The sequence below is a fragment of the Propithecus coquereli genome, unplaced genomic scaffold, assembly GCF_000956105.1.
Source record: "Propithecus coquereli isolate 6110/MARCELLA unplaced genomic scaffold, Pcoq_1.0 Scaffold160, whole genome shotgun sequence".
Taxonomy (NCBI): Eukaryota; Metazoa; Chordata; class Mammalia; order Primates; family Indriidae; genus Propithecus; species Propithecus coquereli.
Genome location: NW_012140525.1, coordinates 2499129 through 2516642, shown reverse-complemented (window position 1 = coordinate 2516642; position 17514 = coordinate 2499129). Strand labels below are relative to the sequence as shown.

At 43.4% G+C, this 17514-nt stretch overlaps 1 protein-coding gene across 1 annotated transcript in view; it reads left to right on the top strand.

Moving 5' to 3' along the window:
• The first annotated feature begins 2570 nt into the window (after positions 1–2570).
• Positions 2571–17514, top strand: part of PAM (peptidylglycine alpha-amidating monooxygenase) — a 344515-nt gene continuing 329571 nt past the window's right edge. Inside the window, exon 1 of the mRNA XM_012641055.1 lies at positions 2571–2803. The gene's annotated coding sequence lies outside the window, so the exon portion shown is untranslated. The remainder of the gene's footprint in view (positions 2804–17514) is intronic.

The window sequence follows — 17514 nt, the reverse complement described above, 5'->3', positions numbered from 1 at the left end:
TTTTTCTTTCAATGAGAAAAGTAGGAGAAACTATTTGTTTAGGCAGGCCTCTCCTAGCATCGTGAACCTTCAAAGGTCTAGCTTTTTGAGCATTACAGGAAATAAAGGGAGGAAAAGAGATTTTACAATTAAATTGAATGTAGCCTTTCTGAAAGTAAAACCGGGACACGAAGGATTGAGTTTATAAAGACACATCTAGAGTGCAGAGGCAACCTTAGGTGGGGTGGAGCCCTGAGGACAGGGAAAAGGGAGACTTGTCACCTGGAGTGGAGGTGGTTGGCTCAACCTCGTAAGTGCATCCTAAGCTTGTGTGCTCAGTGGCTGGCCTGCACACAGACTGGAATGCCCTGAGGCTGTAACAATTGAGGCTCTGAGGCTAGGCACACTACGGTTCTCTGTGGGCACCGCTGAAGCTGTGGCTGTGCCAATCAGGGACCTTGAGCAGATAAGGGAAGGTTACCAAGAGGTTACATTTAGAAGTGTCCTCCCAGCTACTCTCCCATTTTTAAGGTAAAAATGTGGAGGTCGCCTGCTGAGGAGGAAAATTATCTTGATGCAAAAGTGTACTGAATTGAACTTTTAAAAAAGTACCACAGCCTAGGACTCCTGCCCGTCCACCTTTTCTACTCCTCTCACCAAAAATTACTTCTTTTTTAAGGGAGAGTCTCAAGTGCTTGCTTTCCTTAATAACTCAGGACAGGAGGAAGGGATAAGTGACTTAGGGGATACCTAAAGCTGAAGCGCAGCCCTTGGGTTCTGAAAACTGACCCAGCTCTGTGTCTTTTAGCACTTTTTTTTTTCTTTTTTTAAGAAACAGGGCCTCACTCTGTCTCCCAGGCTAGAGTACAGTGGCCACAATCACAGCTCACTGAAACCTCCAACTCCTGGGCTCAAATGATCCTCCTGCCTCAGCCTCCGGAGTAGCTGGGACTACAGGGGTGCACCACTGTGCCAGGTTAATTTAAGAATTTTTTTGTACAGATGGGGTCTCCCTATGTTGCCCAGGCCGGCCTCAAACTCCTGGCCACGGAGTGTTCCTCTTTCCTGGGCCTCCCAAAGTGCTAGGATTGATTATAGGCTTGAGCCAACGTGCTGGCCTTCTTCAATCTTGTCAGTTTGCAGAATGAATTTCTCATCACTGGCCAGGAGCTTAGGGTCATCAGCTTGCCTTGGAGTTTAGGTTGGAAAGTGGGGCTCATGGACGCATGCTCTAGGCCCTGACCGGTTTATTCCTGCCTTTCTGCTACTCTCTTGGAATTCCGTTGGGAGGCTGCCCAGATTTTCCAATCTATCCACTGCAAGCATCCGTGTTTTCCCTTTGGAGAAACGGATTTTTTTTCTGGGAATTCCCCTATGGCTCCAGGGCTTTTGACTCTTGGCTGCTCTCCCGCTAACCCCTTCCATTCGCACTTTGCTACCAGCTCAGTCCACTGGCTTCTGCTTCCTTATCTTCCTCAGGGTCTCTCCTCGCGGCCTCCTCCCCTGTCCCAGGACCCGAGGAGGAGGAGCTGCCTGGAAAGACTAGAGCTCTGCGCTGGGAACCCGGGTCAGCTCGGGACCGGCGCTGCAGGGAGCTGCGATGGGAGAGCTTGGGGGAAGGGAGGATAGAACTCCCGGAGAAAGAGAAGTGACTGGCGCTGGGGAGCGAGGAGGCGCGGTGAACACACTCAAGCGGCTCCTTGCACAGGGGGAGAGAGTGGCAAACACCCGACGTCAATTAAATGCATATCAATTTGTGTGTGGGGTCAGTATTGCACGTCATCAAGCCTCTTGGGAATAAAAGCTTAGAACTGGAATTCCCCAGCCCCCACTTCCCTGGTTCCCTGCTTTCTCCCGCTTTGGGGTAAGGCGGAAAAAGGGTGGTTCCAGGGTTCCCTTCCAGCAGTTCAGGGGCCAAGTGGTCGGTGTCTGCGCGCCGGGCGCTCTGCGAGACTAAGCTTTCGTGGAAAGGGATGTGTGCATGGAGGTGGGAAAGGCGGTCCCTCCCCCGTCCCACCCGCGCCCGGGTCAGGCACTGCGCAAACGGGAGCGGGTGGTCTGAACCCAGGGACCCGGCAAGGGGTGGAGTAAATTGAAATTGCACCTTTTTCATGAGTTCGACCCTGGCGCCCTGTCTGCCAGTTCCACGCACTCTGGCTGGGTCCCCAGGCCGGAGCAAGGGCTAGGGGAAAGGGGTCCTTCGTTCTGTCGGGGAAACGTTCTCCTGGCCCGGAGCTGGGCGGAGGGAACACCGGATATTTTCCTCGGCGTCTCTGCGGGCGACTGGCGTGGCCACCTCGCAGGGCTGCTTTTAGGGACACGGGACTCGGGCGGGTCAAAGAGAGACCTTCAGGCCCGGCCTTCACTCCCCTGCCCGGGGCACTTGGGTGAGAGTTCTGTTCGATCTAGCTCTTGGCTACCTCTTGCCCGCACTTGAGTCCTAACACCCCGAACGCGCGATCCCCGTAGGGAAACCCCAGGAAGCTGCGCGCGGCAGGGGGACGCCGCGGGCTCCCATTCCCGAGCTCCGCCGCCCCAGCGCCCGAAGGGGCAGGGGCGGAGCGGAGGCGGCGAGCGCGGGGCGGGCCCTGGAGCCGCCCCGGGGGAGGGACTGGGAGCTGCCCCGGAGTCCAGGGCGAGCGGCGGAGCTGGCTGGGCCCCGCGCGCGGCGGGGAGGGAGCCTCTGCCACCGCCGCGGCCGCCGCGTGCTCGGCCTGTCCCCGCCCAGGGAGCCGGAGCCTCCAACTAACTCCGCCCGTCGCCCCGCTGCCCCGCCGCCCGCAGGCTCGGGCTTCCGTCCGGGACCGAGCCCGCGGCCGCGCAGGTTGGTGCCGCTGCTGCCGCCGTCGCCGGGGGTGGGCAGGGCAAGGATGAAGGTGGGGGTGCGGAAGGGGTTCGGGGACCCGGATCCTGCTGCTTCGGCTCCCTCTGCTTCCCAGTGCCGGGGGCGGTTGTTGATTTCCTCCCGGGCCGCCCGGGTCGGGGGGTGGGGCGGGGGTCCAGCTCTGCAGCCAGGGAGGGTTTTGGGGACTGAGCCATCCTCGCTTCCCCAAAGCTCTCTCCGACTACCCCTTGCCACCATTACGTCCCTGGCCAGTTTAGGAGGTGCCACTCTCCCCTCCTGTCCTCACCTCCGCACTTCTCCTTGCACCCTCTCCCCAGGGGAGCAGTTGTTCATTCGCCTCGTCTGCCCCCAACTTGGAGAACTCTCGGTGACGGTCGGAGAGCCGCCTCGGTCCCCTGGCCCGCCTCTGAGACTAGTTTGGGGAGAAAAGGGACCGCCGCGCAGGCAGAGAGGGGCTGGAGCGGAGGAGCGACCTGGGGTGCTGGAGTGCGGGCCAGTGCCGGGAAGCGGTGGAAATTCCGTCCTCGTCTTTCCCGTCCTTGTCTGGCTCTGCGCTTCCTGCCGCTTTGCCAGCTTAGAGTGTAAAACGCAGGCGAAGGGCGATCGCCCACGCAGCATGCAGAGTATCCGCCACTCGGGATACTAGTTAAGTCTGGGTTCAGTCACCCTCCCATCTTCGTGGCCTTGTGCCTCGACCCTTCGGAACCTCTGTGTTGTCCTCTGCAAAATGTGCATTTGCTCTGCCCGCCGCTGAGGGTCGTTGTGGGAGATCCGCTGGGGTGACTTGGGATGGAACGTGATTTTGAGCACGGGCTCGTCTCGTGGAGCTGCCTGATGACGAGTCTTGTGTTCTAGTCGTCTGAGTTCGGGTCCTTTGGCTGAGACGTGATTTAGTCTCTCTACGTGATTTGGCCAGTCGCTCTGTTGTGCTAAAAGGCACGTGTTCCTGGAGCTGGTCATTAAGGTTCAGAGTTGAAATCGTCCCTTCCCCACCAAACCCTACGTCCAAAGCTATGGACCTTCCATCCTATTCCGCTGTAGTCATGGAAATTCAAACAGCAGGAAGATCTTACTGGCCCCGGTCTTTGTAAATAAGAACTTTGTTTGCTTCAGATGTTTTCTATTCTTTAGAATCTCTTTTCTATCCCAAGTACAAATTTAAATTTGTTGTTAATTTTAGTAATTCTGGAAGGAGACCTTCATTTTGGTAAATTAAGTTCAGACACTTAGCTAAAATGACATGTGATGTATCGTTTGTAAAGTTTCAGTTTATAATCACAGGTACAAGAAGCACTGTTAGTGCCATTCTACTTACTCTATGAAGAAAGCAAGGAAATGGCTTAAGAAAATCAGCTTTAGAATTGATATTAAATGGTAGGTCCTGTTGTTCATGCTTTCCTGATTCAATAGACATTTTCATGAGTTCCTATAGTGTGCAATGCACTCTGCTATATGATTAAAGATAGAAAGATATAGAATATGTTCCTTGCCCTAAAGGGCCTTCCAATCTAACTTAGAGACCACATAATTCTATTTCATATTTTATATGAATAGTTATCTAATGACTACATATTACAAGTAGAATGACGTCAAGAAAGCGTTATCAAAGGCTCTGTGAGATCATCATATGGTGAATCTACTTAATAGACTGGAACAAATACCAGGTTTGCTAAGACATTGTTTTCTCAAATAAAAAATTTCAAATGTTTCTCCTTCATAAAATAGGGGTGTACTTGGAAATAAAACGAATTCTGTATTTTTAAAATGAAAGCTTAGAAAAGCATTCTAGTATGATGTGGTAATCAAATGTTAAAAGCTGTAGAAATTTCAATTCTTTCTTCATTCAACAAGTCAATAAAATTATGGTACCCACATACAGTTTTTTCTCAACTCCTTAAGGAAGGAAATTATAATGCCTAGAGAAACACAGAGATTGAATGTAAGATTTTTAATAAACTGGAACTTGAACACTTAGAGGCCTGAACTGACCCTGGAAATTTAACGTAAAATGTGACAAGACTCTAAGTGAGAATTTTGTTTGTTTTTAAAATTGTTTCTTTTGGGTTTGGCTTGGGGCAAAGGATTAGCAAGAATTCCACCTGGAGAAGATTGACCAGGGTTCTTTACCTTCTGCCTAAGTTATATTTTGTGTGACTCAGTAACATCTGAGTCTTCCTGTTCCTAGGAAGAATTTATTAGTCTACTAGCTGTGTGGAGAATTTCTTAGGCTTTATGTACGTGGCTTAGAGAGCTTCAATTCAACTTTCACAGTAAGGCATGGCAGGCTGAGGGGCAGCCTGAGGGACGTAATGTTCACTTTACACTGGACTTATTGCTCAGTACCTTTGTTTTCCTATTTGTGAAATGACATTAAAGAATCCTTATTACTGCCCTTCAAACTGTGTGGCTTGTTATAACAGTCATAATTGAGCCAGAAAGCTTCTTGTGGATGTAACTCTTTCTACATTAACTCCTTTAGTCTGCAAGAGTTAATTGTTAAACTACTTAGAGATACCTCAAAAGATGGGGGCTGTGAATGAAGTTGCTGATGGTGTCATGGGCTCTCAGGTCTCCTGAGAGAAATTTCAATCATCTTGTGTCTCCTACAATTTACTGTACTGGTGTGGGGAATAAGAGCTTTATCTTATCAAAGGTTGAATAGCTGGTCAGTGACAGAAGTAGAACTATAATTCCAACTGCCTGATAAATAATTCTATGGTTTCTCCTTACCCTTTGTGGTTTTGTGTCATCCAGGGCACATGACCTACCAAATTCTCAGTTTGGTCATCTCCAAAATGGGAATAATGGAAATACTTACTTCAGAGAACTGCTTTAAGCATTACGTGAGCTAATCCGTGTGAAGTGCTAGGCATATTGCCAATACATAGCTAATACTCTACTTAAGTAGTTATTTTAATTTCTTTGGGGGAGGGGGAAGGAATGGCATTTCAAGGATCCAAATATAAAAAATAAATACGTAAAAATATAAAGGCCAAGCTCAGTGGCTCACACCTGTAATCCTGAAGCGGGAGGATCACTTGAGGCCAGGAATTCGAGACCAGCCTGGGCAATAGTAAACCCCATCTCTACAAAAAATAAAAAAAATTCAGCTAGGTGTGGTAGTGCATGCATGTAGTTCTCTGGAGGCTGAGGCAAGAGGATCACTTGAGCCCAGGAGTTCAAGGCTACGGCAAGATATGAGCGTATCACTTCACTCCAGCTTGGGCGACCGAGTTAGATCCCATCTATAAAAAAAAAAAAAAGAAAAAGAAAAAAAAAAATCTATAAATGCCCCCCCACCCCACCAAATATGTTGAAGTAGCCATTTCTCAGCTAACTTGTTTCATGTGTTCATTCAACAAGTGTTTAGTGAGCCCTTCCTATGTGTTTGCCTTTTTTCCTAGGCACTGTATACAATGGTATACAAAACAGTTATAGTCACTCTCTTATGATCTGAAAGTCTAGGGAGGGATACAGATTTGTAAGCAGAAAATTATATTACCATGTGATTCATGCCATGATAGGGGTAGTGCAGAGAACCACAGAAGACATGGTGGGATGGAAGGGTCCCAGGTACGTGAGTATGACACATTGCATGATCTCTTCCTGTTTGGGTTGGTGGTGGTCAGGGAAAGCTTCCTTAAGGCACATGAACATGCTAAGACCTGAAACATGAGTGGTAGCTAGCAGCTGAAGAAGTGGGAGGGTTGAAAAAGTATTCCAAACCAGCAGGAACAGAGTATGGTGCGTTAGAATGGAAATCTGGCAGATAATGTAAAAGAATACATAGATGAGAGCGTGAGGAAGAGGTGTGGCAACCTGAATCCAGGCTTTGTCTGAAGGGAACAGTATATACTCAGCTTCAGCCAAGTGTTGTCAGGTTGGGATGCAGGCCAAGTGTTGCCAGATGCCTGGACTTTTTTAAGAGGAGCTCAAAATTCATATTTTATAAATATGAAATTTCCCAAAATATGAAATGACCCAAATACTTTTTAAACTATTGTGCAGGCCAAACCAGACAAATCTGTACTTAGAATTCAACCCAGGGCCACCACTTTATGACCTACGCATTTAAGGAAATGAAAGAAAAACGTGTGGCTAAAGACATGAATCTTAGAAGGAGATGCAAGGGAAGTGCCACAGACAGATGTAGAGCCACGTCACTCAAGGCCTTTTGGAACTTACTAAGGAGGGTTTGCTTAATCCTAAGGGCACTGGGTGACATTGAAGACTGAAACAAGAGTGACATGGTTAGATTTGTGTCATAAGGTGCATTCTGCCTACTGTATGGAAAATGCCTGGGAGTAGGAGGCAATAGTGGAAGCAGGATAACTATTTGAGAAGCTTGCAGTGGTCTTAGCAAGAAATAAGTGTGGTTAGAAGGAGGGTAGTCAAGCAGGAGGGACAGAGATGAGTAGATTTAAGAGATATGTATGATACTTTCACTGTTGGGATTCAGTTCTCATTAGTCACTCAGGTTTTTGCATGTCTTATGAGCAAAGGCACCTACTGCTTTCATTCCAGACTATCTTCTTAAGGACATTTGTGTAGTAGATAGCCTTGGAAGATAGAGGTAGTCTTTCCCTCCGGAGCAAAGAGCAGGTAGGCTTACTGTCCAGTATACAAGATTCAGGTACCCGGAGCACAGGGTTCGCCTTCGGTAATGCAAATCATTGAGTGTACAGGTATCACCTGTCCTTTTCACATCATACTGAGGGAATTGAGTTTCAGGGATTGGCACAACTATGCTGATACTCCCACTACTGCTATTTCTGTGACAAATATAGTCCTTTGTTTCTGACCGTAGAATCTTGTCTTCTCCCAGCATCCATGAAACTGTGGCATGCTAATTTGTTAGCTTCCAAGTAGAGGAAATCTCAGATCCTTAACAGCTTTTGAGAGCCACTACCCACATTATCTGTTAAAATTTAGGTTCAAATTAATTAAAGTGGAATAAGATCAAACATCAATTTCTCAGTGGCACTAGCTACATTTCAAGTGCTTAATAGCCACATGTGGCTAGTAGCTACCGTACTGGGCAGAGCACATATAGAAAATTGCCATCATTGCAGAAAGTTCTCTTGGACATTGCTGGTTTAAAGCTTCAGATTTTTTGTGTTGGTGTGTGAGTAGATACAGTAGAAGTCGTTGATTTTGACAATATATTATAAAAATGATGCTTGGTTTCATGTTAGGTTTATAGGAGTCCCTTTATACAGAGGAAATATTTCAATTTGGATAATCTATACAGTACTTACTCCAGTAATTGTTGGGGAAAAAAAAGTGGAAAATTATCTACAATGTCAACTGGAGACTGGACAGACTGGAGCCATGTAGTGACAGAAGATCTACATATATATGGCATTACGCAAAATCACGTGTGACTGTGAGATTGGGATCTGTGCCCAAAGGAGCTTGAACTTCTGAACAATGTGTTAAGCTTCATCTACTAGCCGTGCTTAACATGAAAGGACAAGAGCTGCATATTAGCAGCAAGTCTCTGGAACATAGCCAGTCCAGCAGCACCTAGGCAGTGGCTGCTGCAACCCAGCTGTGCTGGCCTGGACTCACGTCAAGGATGGAGGACAAGAACAAGATTTCCAGATGGCTCTTGTTCAGGGAGTGTAAGAGGAAAGCTTCAAGAAAGGAGGAGGGAACTGAACTCAAAAAATAAAAACATGTAATACTTTAAATGACACAGCAGAGTTGGGGGGCAATGCCAAGAAACAGTAAGAACAGCAGATCTGCTTCCCTCATCAAATAGAGGAAGCTCATTTTGAGGAGTACATGGACCACAAGTACTGGGAAGTGAAAGCACAAAGAGTGATAGGTGCAGCCAACAGCACCCGAAGCCACAAAAGACAGTTTTTTACCTGCATTGAGCGTCCAGTTGACTGTTGGTGATGTACAACCTAAACAGAACAGTGGTAAAAATAAATAAATAAAAGTGGCGATTGAGGTCCTTATGGAAGATAAAAATGAAAGCTGGGGCCCTTATAGAAGACTCGTATTACCACCTGCTATTTCCATGGCTAAAAATGCCCATTCATAAATTTCAGATATTAAGAATTTCATTTACCTATGCCAAAAGGAGTTTGCTTTAAAATAGTACTTATTTGTAGTGCAGTAAAATTTTACTTATATGAAGACTAATTCAAACTTTAAAAAATCTGAAATTTGGAATATTTAAAGATTGAATTTATTATTTTTAAGCACTTACATATATAACCCAGAACCTACTAAGATTGTTACCCTTTGGAACTCTTTTGGGGGAAACTTTCGGAAAAAGATTGAACTGGCATGATAATTGTTTGCATGTAACTAGAGGCTTCTATCGTGTTTAAAGAAAACTTTTGTGTAGGTTATACATATACTTCTTGTTTACATTACTAATTGCATCAGCAAATCATTATTTTCACAGATAATCCTTTCAAATTTCAGTAAATTCTGGAAAGCCAAGATTGGGGTTTGTACAAATGTAGAGTCCTTGAATAAAGCAGGAATTTGTTAATTAGTGAGACTTTTCTCCATTTCGTTTTTAAATGTTACTTTGTTAAATACCTTTTTCTTTTAATTCTGAATTTTGAAATCTTATTTCTGTAGGAGTTGACAAGGCTGGTTATCCCCCCTACGACCCTCTTTCCTCTGCCCCCCTTAATCTGGTAGTCAGTTGTTCACTGTGCTTTCGTTTTTCCTTCCTGTTTCATTTGCACATGCTTCAGGCCTGCTATCTGTATGCCTCCATTCTCTTCCTATAAACAGCATGAAATTGGAGACAGTCATTGTCTGTTGTATTTCTGAAGATCAGAATTTTCACCGGTTTCATGCTGTCCTTTCTCAGGCAGGGTGTGGTACGTCCTCTTTGGAAAACTGATTCCAGTAAAACTGGAGTATGCTGTCAAGACTTGGTGTGCCCTCCTCAGAAACAAAACCAGGAGCCTTGCTGTTCATTGCATGAGTCACTGAAGGGTTCTAATGAATGGAAGCGATATTAGGTTGTTTTCCATGCTTATCGATGTTACATCTTCTTTTTTTTTTTTTTATTTCAGCATATTATGGGGGTACAGATGTTTAGGTTACGTATGTTACCCTTGCCCCCCCCCCAAGTTACATCTTCTTTTAAAAGAAGCTAGAAATAAGGAAATAAAAGTAAACTAATAAGCTCTTTCTTTCCCCCTAGAGAATTTAGAGTTATATCTATTCTAGTGTTTTGGGAATAAAGCAGTAACAATGAAGGTTAAAAAAATCTGGCCTTGTCCTTTAACCTGTCCTATACCCTGTAGTGCCCAAAACTTTTTAGTGTGTACATTTCCTCAAGCTGTGCATGAGTAACTTTAATCAGAGTGGGCTCTTTCTATTATATGCCATTTCCTCCACGGCCCTTGCTTCACTTAGCTATTACTGTATGCCTAATCGACCACAGTGAAATGTCTTTAAAACATTTTCCAGGGACCTAAGGACTTTTTGGAGAATTTTTATAATGGAAAATGCCAAAGAGAGGAAAGTTTGAATGGTTTCTCTGTATAGATAAATGTCTCCAGGGCAGACTGATGAGTCAAGGAGCTGTTAATAGGATATGCAAATATGACCTTTCACCTAGTTACTGTCCCTACCTAAGTCATAAGTACGTGGCTTCAGTAAATTGTTTGAACTGGCTCTTGCCTGGTTCCTTAATGAAACAGACTCTCTTGGTCCCATTATTATCTAGTCACTAGTCAGAGCTGTTTCTAAGTTTGCATTGTCCTGGCCTCCCCCTCTCTCCTGCTTTAATAGCAGCTCATAGTTATTTTATATCTTTGCCTTCAGCTTCATTTCAATATTTGTGGAAAGTTTTTGTATCTGTGTATTTGGCGTTGACTTCTAGCTCTTTGGTTTTAATAGAGCGTTTTCTTTTACTTATTCAGCAAGTATTCGTGTTGTGCCAGCCCTGTACCAAGCACTGTTCTCAACCCTAGGGATCCAATAGTGGGCAAAAAATTTATAGTCTGTGCTATCATGGAGTGAAGAGTTTGGGAGGAAGACAATGATTAACTAAACACACACACACACACACACCAACTAATAATAATAATTATATAATTGCAAACAGAGGTAAATGCTCTGAATAGAGCAATATGGTTTTGTGGGCTTATATAACAGGAACTCGCAGAAGTGACGCTTGATTGATAGCTGAAGTGTGAGTAGGAAAATTTGAGAGAGGGTGGGAAGAAGAGCGTTCCAGAAAGCAGAGGGAACTGTCATTTATGCAGAGGAGCTGTTACAGAAGGGAGCAGGGTGAAATCGAGTAACTGAGGAGAATCAGGGGAGAGTGGAACTGTGTGAGGCTGGACACCCGGGGTGGGGCCAGTCCACACGGGGTCTTGCTGGCTGCATAAAGAATTTGATTTTCCTCCTGAGAACAATGGAGAGTGTTTTAAGTAGGGGCTGGTGACTTGATGTGATTTGTGTTTTCATAAGATCATCTGTGGGGAAATGAGCTGGAGAGGGGCCTGAGCGTCAGTAGGGAGAAGTTGGGTGGCTGCTGCGTTAATCCAGTTAGGAAGGACAGCACGTACCAGGCTGGCGGTGGATACTAGGAAGTGGCATGAAGATGGATAGAAAGTGTTTTAGGGGATGCCATCAGTTGAACTTGGGAATAAGATGGGATTTTCTTTTATTTATTCAGCAAATATTTAGTGAGTCCCTTCTTAATGCAAAGCTGTGTGCCAGGCTCTAGGAATTAAACTGTCAACAGGACAGAAAATGTCCTTGTACCCATGCAGCTTACATATTAATGGGAGTGACAGATAATCATTAAGTAAAAAACAATATATATGTATAATTTCAGGTAATAATAAGTCCCACATATAGAGTGGGAGCTAACAGTGCAAAGATCCTCTACCAAGCAGAGGGAACAAATACAAGATCTTGAGGCAGGAACAAGAGGAACTCTGTCCCCACTCCCGCCCCCTCCACCAAAGAATACCAAGAAGGCCAGTGTATCCAGAAATATGGGAGTGAGGACAGAAAGGTGTCAAGGATGTCTTGCCGGTAGCTGAAACTTAAAGCATCTAAATAGGGTCATTATCTGCAATACTGATCAGCTTTTCAAAAACACCTACTATACCAGCTACAATCCCAAACTGCTGTGCTACTAAACTGATTTTAACATAGCTGCTAGAACAGCTTTCTTTATCACAGCAAAGCCTGCTCAAAAACTGACAGTGGTAACTAAATGTCTCTCAGCTCTGTTGAAAGCCCCAGCCTTATTTCAACCCGATTTCCCATTGCAACCCTCTCTGGACTTCCCCAGTTAGTCAGATGAAGGCCTTCCTTCGCTGGTTGCTTAGGCCTTCCACCATAATTTATTCTTTTTCTTTTTGGCATTGTATTTATTCATCATGGTGCCTCTTTTCTTTCTATCAGTCGGTTTCCATCTCTTTCTTCAAAGCCTGGTTCTTGGTTCACAAGCTGTGGGTTACGTTTTCTACCAATTTCTTTTGCTTTATTCCATTTTACCCGGATCACTGAACCCCTCAGCCTACTCAGTCTGTGTGATGTTATTAATGTCTTTCTTGAGTCACTTGAAGAGGCACTACCTTTGAAAGTTAAATATCCAAGTTAAAATATTTATGATTGTATTCTTTTTTCCTTAAAAAAGATTTTGCACCAATACTTGCTCTATCATATATATGTGTGACATTGGCCAAAACATTCAACTCTCTGAGGTTCAAATTCCTCATCAATAAGATGAAGACAATAAGCCTTTCCTATTTTATTCACAGTGTAAGTTGTGAGGAGTCAAGGAACTAAAACACATAAAATGTGTCTTAAGTAAACGCAAGACATTATTTTCAATATTTTAGGTGGATGTCTTTCATATCCTCATCTAAATTGCAGAGTTTTCACACTGTGTTCCACAGTGTAGACTCGTATGTGTGCTGCAGCAATTCTATGAGGCTTCTTGAGCTTCCGACCACACACTATGTAAGCTTGGGCTGACTCTATCCACCATGTATGTACTAGTTTCCTGGGGCTGCTGTAACAAAATGCTACAAACTGGGTGGCTTAAACGACAGAATGTGTTGTCTCTTAGTTCTGGAGGCCAGAAATCTGAGATCAATGTATTGGCAGGGTCGGTTCCTTCTGAGGGCTGTGAAGGAGACTCTGTTCCATTCTATTCCTGAGTTCTGGCAGCCTCAGTCATTCCTTGGCCTGCAGATGGCATTCCCCTTGTGTCTTCACGTCATCTTTCCCTTCTTTCCTCTTTCTTGGAAGCTCTGTGTCCAGGTTTTCCCTTTTTTTATAAGGACATAGTGATATTGGACTATGGCCTCCCCTAAGGACCTCATCTTAATTGGATCATCTGCAAAGATCCTATTTCCAAATAAAGTCATATTCACAGGTACTGGAAGTTAAGACTTGAGCATCTTTTGGGGACACAATTCAACCCATATCGGCAGGATGCATAACACTTACGAGAAAGGGTAATCACCAGTGTGGTGAATTAGTTCTGTGTTACTAAAATGATTCATAGAGGAGGTGAATTAGGTATGGAAGAGCTAGTTTCCTGCATGACATAGGGCAAAATAAATGAACAACCTGATGAAAGATACATGTGACATTCTGAACATTCATATATACTTATTTTAGCGTTCTTCGAGTCCTGTTAATTTTAAATTGGTATAAATCAGAGCAGAGAGGGCCAGCCACAAGAAGGAACAAGAGAACTCATTAATTTTTCTTCCAAATTTTAATAGTATATTCAGTTATTGTACTGATATCAATGATAAAACATATGGGATTCCATTTGTTTATTCGTAGAATCTTTATGCAGACTTTTTTTGTGTGAATTATTTTATTGTTTTACTTGGTTTTTTTGGCCCATAATTCTCCTCTTTGACTTTCTGGAAGGCCACATGTGGTCCAATGACACAGACTGACCTCTCTGTGCTAAACACCCGAAAGGTCTATGCCCTAGCTTTGGTTAATAAAAATTTACTCTTCTCTTAGACATAAAAATGTCTTTGATGTTGTATATGTTTTTTCTCATCAGTTTCTTTTTATTTTGTGTTGCTATTGTTAGTACAGGAAAGAGTTTTTATACATTTTGACCTGTTGACGTTGGAGAATATATAAGTGCATCTTTTGTGGAGTTTTATCTAGATTTAGCATTAATATGTCCCATTTTATCTGGCGAGCACATGTTAATCTTCATATGGCTCCTTATTCTGGTGTTAAAATAGACTTTGCTTGACGTTGAGGAAGGTACCTGAAGCTGGTGTGCTATTTCCTGTGTGTCTGGCTGACCAGTTTAAAAATTTAACCATTTTTTATTTTCTAACATACTGGCACGTAGATCACATTTGGGAATTCACTCAGATTTAGTGAATAGAAATTGAATACTTGACTTTTACCTAGAAAAGTGGCTGTTTTGTTGTCAACCAGAAGAGCTTTCTTAGTGCAGCTCCTACATTCCAAATAGCTATGCGGTAGAAAAGGTTTTTAATTGCCGTACTTTCAATACATTGCTTCATTATTATTGCTGCACCAAGATTTTCACTAAAGGAAAAATAGCCATAGGTTGTTTATTCCCTGCTTATTGTTTTTGGTAAAAAAAAATTTTAAGGGAAGGACAAATTATACAGAAATAAATTATAGAAATAAATTTTCTCTTGGTATCCTACCAAGTAGATGTTACCTAGGGAATATCCATTTTGATCTTAATCTTTCCAACCTAACAAAACACTTTCTTTCTGAAACTATAAAGGATTGAAAGAGTTATATGAAAAAGATAACAATGGCCAGGAGATTAAATTTGTTGCTACTTTAATCTTCATCACTCTTCCTTGTTCTTAAAGTTTTTGACTTAAATATTTTCCCTTCTAAATATAAATACCAGAAGGTCAAAATAGTGACTGAAGTGATAATATCACCATAAAATGTGTTGAAGAAGAAGATGTTGATTTCAGAATTTCATGGACTAGGGGGTGAGGGATGGGTAGGTGGGCAGGACATTTTAAAGAAGGGTTTTTGTTCCTAGAGTCAGGGAAGATATTATTTCTGGCCATTTTAAATGTTCTTTTTGTTGTTTTTATTTTTGCAATTGTCCATTGTTGTTCTAAGTTAAGATGTTGAGCTTCAGGCCACACCTGGAACCATCTGGTATTTTGTGTAATCTCTGCATCCAGTAGAGGTCTCGGATCTTATGGGTGCATAGCCACCAGGTTCCAGGGCTGTCACAATCATTTGATTTCGGGTGTCTTAATTGATGAATTCCCTCCATTTTTCCTGAGATGTAAATATAAAAATATATATAATTGAAAACTACAGGGACTTTTTTAAGATGGTTAAGGGTGTGGACTGGAGAGGCAGCTTGCTTTGAGTTCAAACCCCAGCTCCAACATACACCAGCTTTGTGACCTTAGACAAGTGATTTAGCTTCCCTATGCCTCAGTTTCCTCATCTCCGAAACCAAACAATAATTATGATTAATCACAGCTAGCTCTTATGATATTTATTATATTGCAGACCCTCTTCTAAGCATGTCATATATTTTTAACACATTTAATTCTCACAACCACCCTGTGAGGTAGATACTATTATTATCTCCATTTACAAATAAGGAAAATGAGGCCCACGGAGGTTAATTTGCCCAAGGTCATATAGGTACTAAGTGGTGGGGCCAGGATTTGAATCCACAGACTCTGGCTTGGGGGCCCGTGTTGCTCTGCAAGCTTGTCATGTGGGAATAATGAGATCATCCATGTAGTGTACTTAGAGTGGAGCCTCGTACATGGCAAGCACTCAGTGTAATACTATGATGACCATGACAGAGATGGTGACTATTACTTCTATGATTACTATAATGGTGATGACTGCTATTACTACTATTAATATTATACACTCTGATTTATGCCTCACTGTGTTTTAATAATAGTTAATAATTTTCCCAAACTCTCCCTGTAGTCTGTGAAAAATTGCTTTAATTGTTTCTCTCTCTAGGTTGTTTGTTTGTTTCAAGGCAATGCAGTTCTGTTGGTTCTCCGAGGGGTTTATATTTGTTTTTAAACCTGCTATTATTGCATGTCCACATAATATTTTGTACAGTGGAGCCATTTGAAGGTTGCAGCTGTGCAGGAAAAAAAAGCCACAGGATTTTGGTTAAGCATTTTGGGAGTTTTAAAGTCCGGCTGGCCATTTTAGATTCTCTCCAAAGAAGTTGAGAGAGGTAGGCCCTGCAGCAACCCAAAACCTTTATTTTTCAGTGCAATATATACCTGATTCCAGGGGATGGAGTTTAGGGGTGGTTGGCAACTATGTCACTAATAACCTTTTTTTCCTATTTCTAAAAATTGTAATTCTGTTATAATAATCATTTTGGTTGCCTTTTAAAAATGAAAACAAACCGATTTGCCAGATAGGAATGAAATTGAAGTTGTTTGTTATTAGTGCTACATTCTAAGCAGGAGAAACATAGAAGATGGGAAGGAAGCAGTCTTATTTTTTAAAGCATAGCCCTCCTGAGATTTAAGCTCACCAACTTTGTAATGTTAACTGCGTGTTTTTTCATTTGTACAAAAACCTTACTGGTGATGATGTTTCTGGCTCCTTCCCCTAAGTACTTTGTCCTCATGCCTTGTGGCTTAGTCTAGCATTTTCGGCTGTGGGAACACAAAGGGAGGAAAGACTGGGGGAGGGACCTTTCAGATTCCTGAGAAGAAGAGGAAATTGATGTTTACACTGCTGCCAGTGAGAATTCTGAAGGCTTTCAAAAATAAAGTTCGCTCTGTATGCCGCAAATGTTATAGAGCAGCGATCCCCAACCTTTTTGGCACCAGGAGCCGGTTTCGTGGAAGATAATTTTTCCATGGGTGGGGATGGGGATGGGGTGGCGGGGGTAGAAGATGGTTTTGGGATGATTCAAGTGCATTACATTTATTGTGCAGTCAAACCTCTCTGCTAATGATAATCTATATTTGCAGCTGCTCCCCAGCCCTAGCACCACTGCCTCAGCTCCACCTCAGATCATCAGGCATTAGATTCTCATAAGGCGCATGCAACCTAGATCCCTGGCATGGGCAGTTTACAGTAGAGTTTGTGCTTCTGTGAGAATCTAATACCTCTGCTGATCTGACAGGAGGCAGAGCTCAGGCGGTGATGCGAGTGATGGGGAGCAGCTGTGAATACAGATGAAGCTTCGCTCACTGGCTCTCCACTCACCTCCTGCTGTGCGGCCTGGTTCCTAACAGGCCACGGACCGGTCAGGGGTTGGGGACTGCAGTTATACAGGGAAGCCTAGTGCCAACTGGAAAATATTAATAGCATTCTGGAAAGGTTTATCACCTGAATGGCTTGGAGACTCCCTCAGATGCTGTGGTGTACTAGAAGGGTTATGGCTAGGTCTAAAAGAAGAAGTGTTTATGTTTTCTCATCCCGGTAAACTGTGGACGTCAGTATCATAGTAATTGTTCCCATTTATTGAGGTAGTTTTGTAGAATGGAGAAGAAAACCAGCTTCCTTCTGGTAGTAAACATTTGGGTCAAGTCTTGGTCCTGCCTCTTAATAGCTACAAGACCTCGGGCAAATTACTGATCTTCCGATTGCATCAGCTTTATCATCTTTAAACCAAGATGTGTTGATGCCTACTTCATACACTGTGCTGGTTGTAATTATTCTTTGAGGTGATGCATATATAATGTTATACGCAC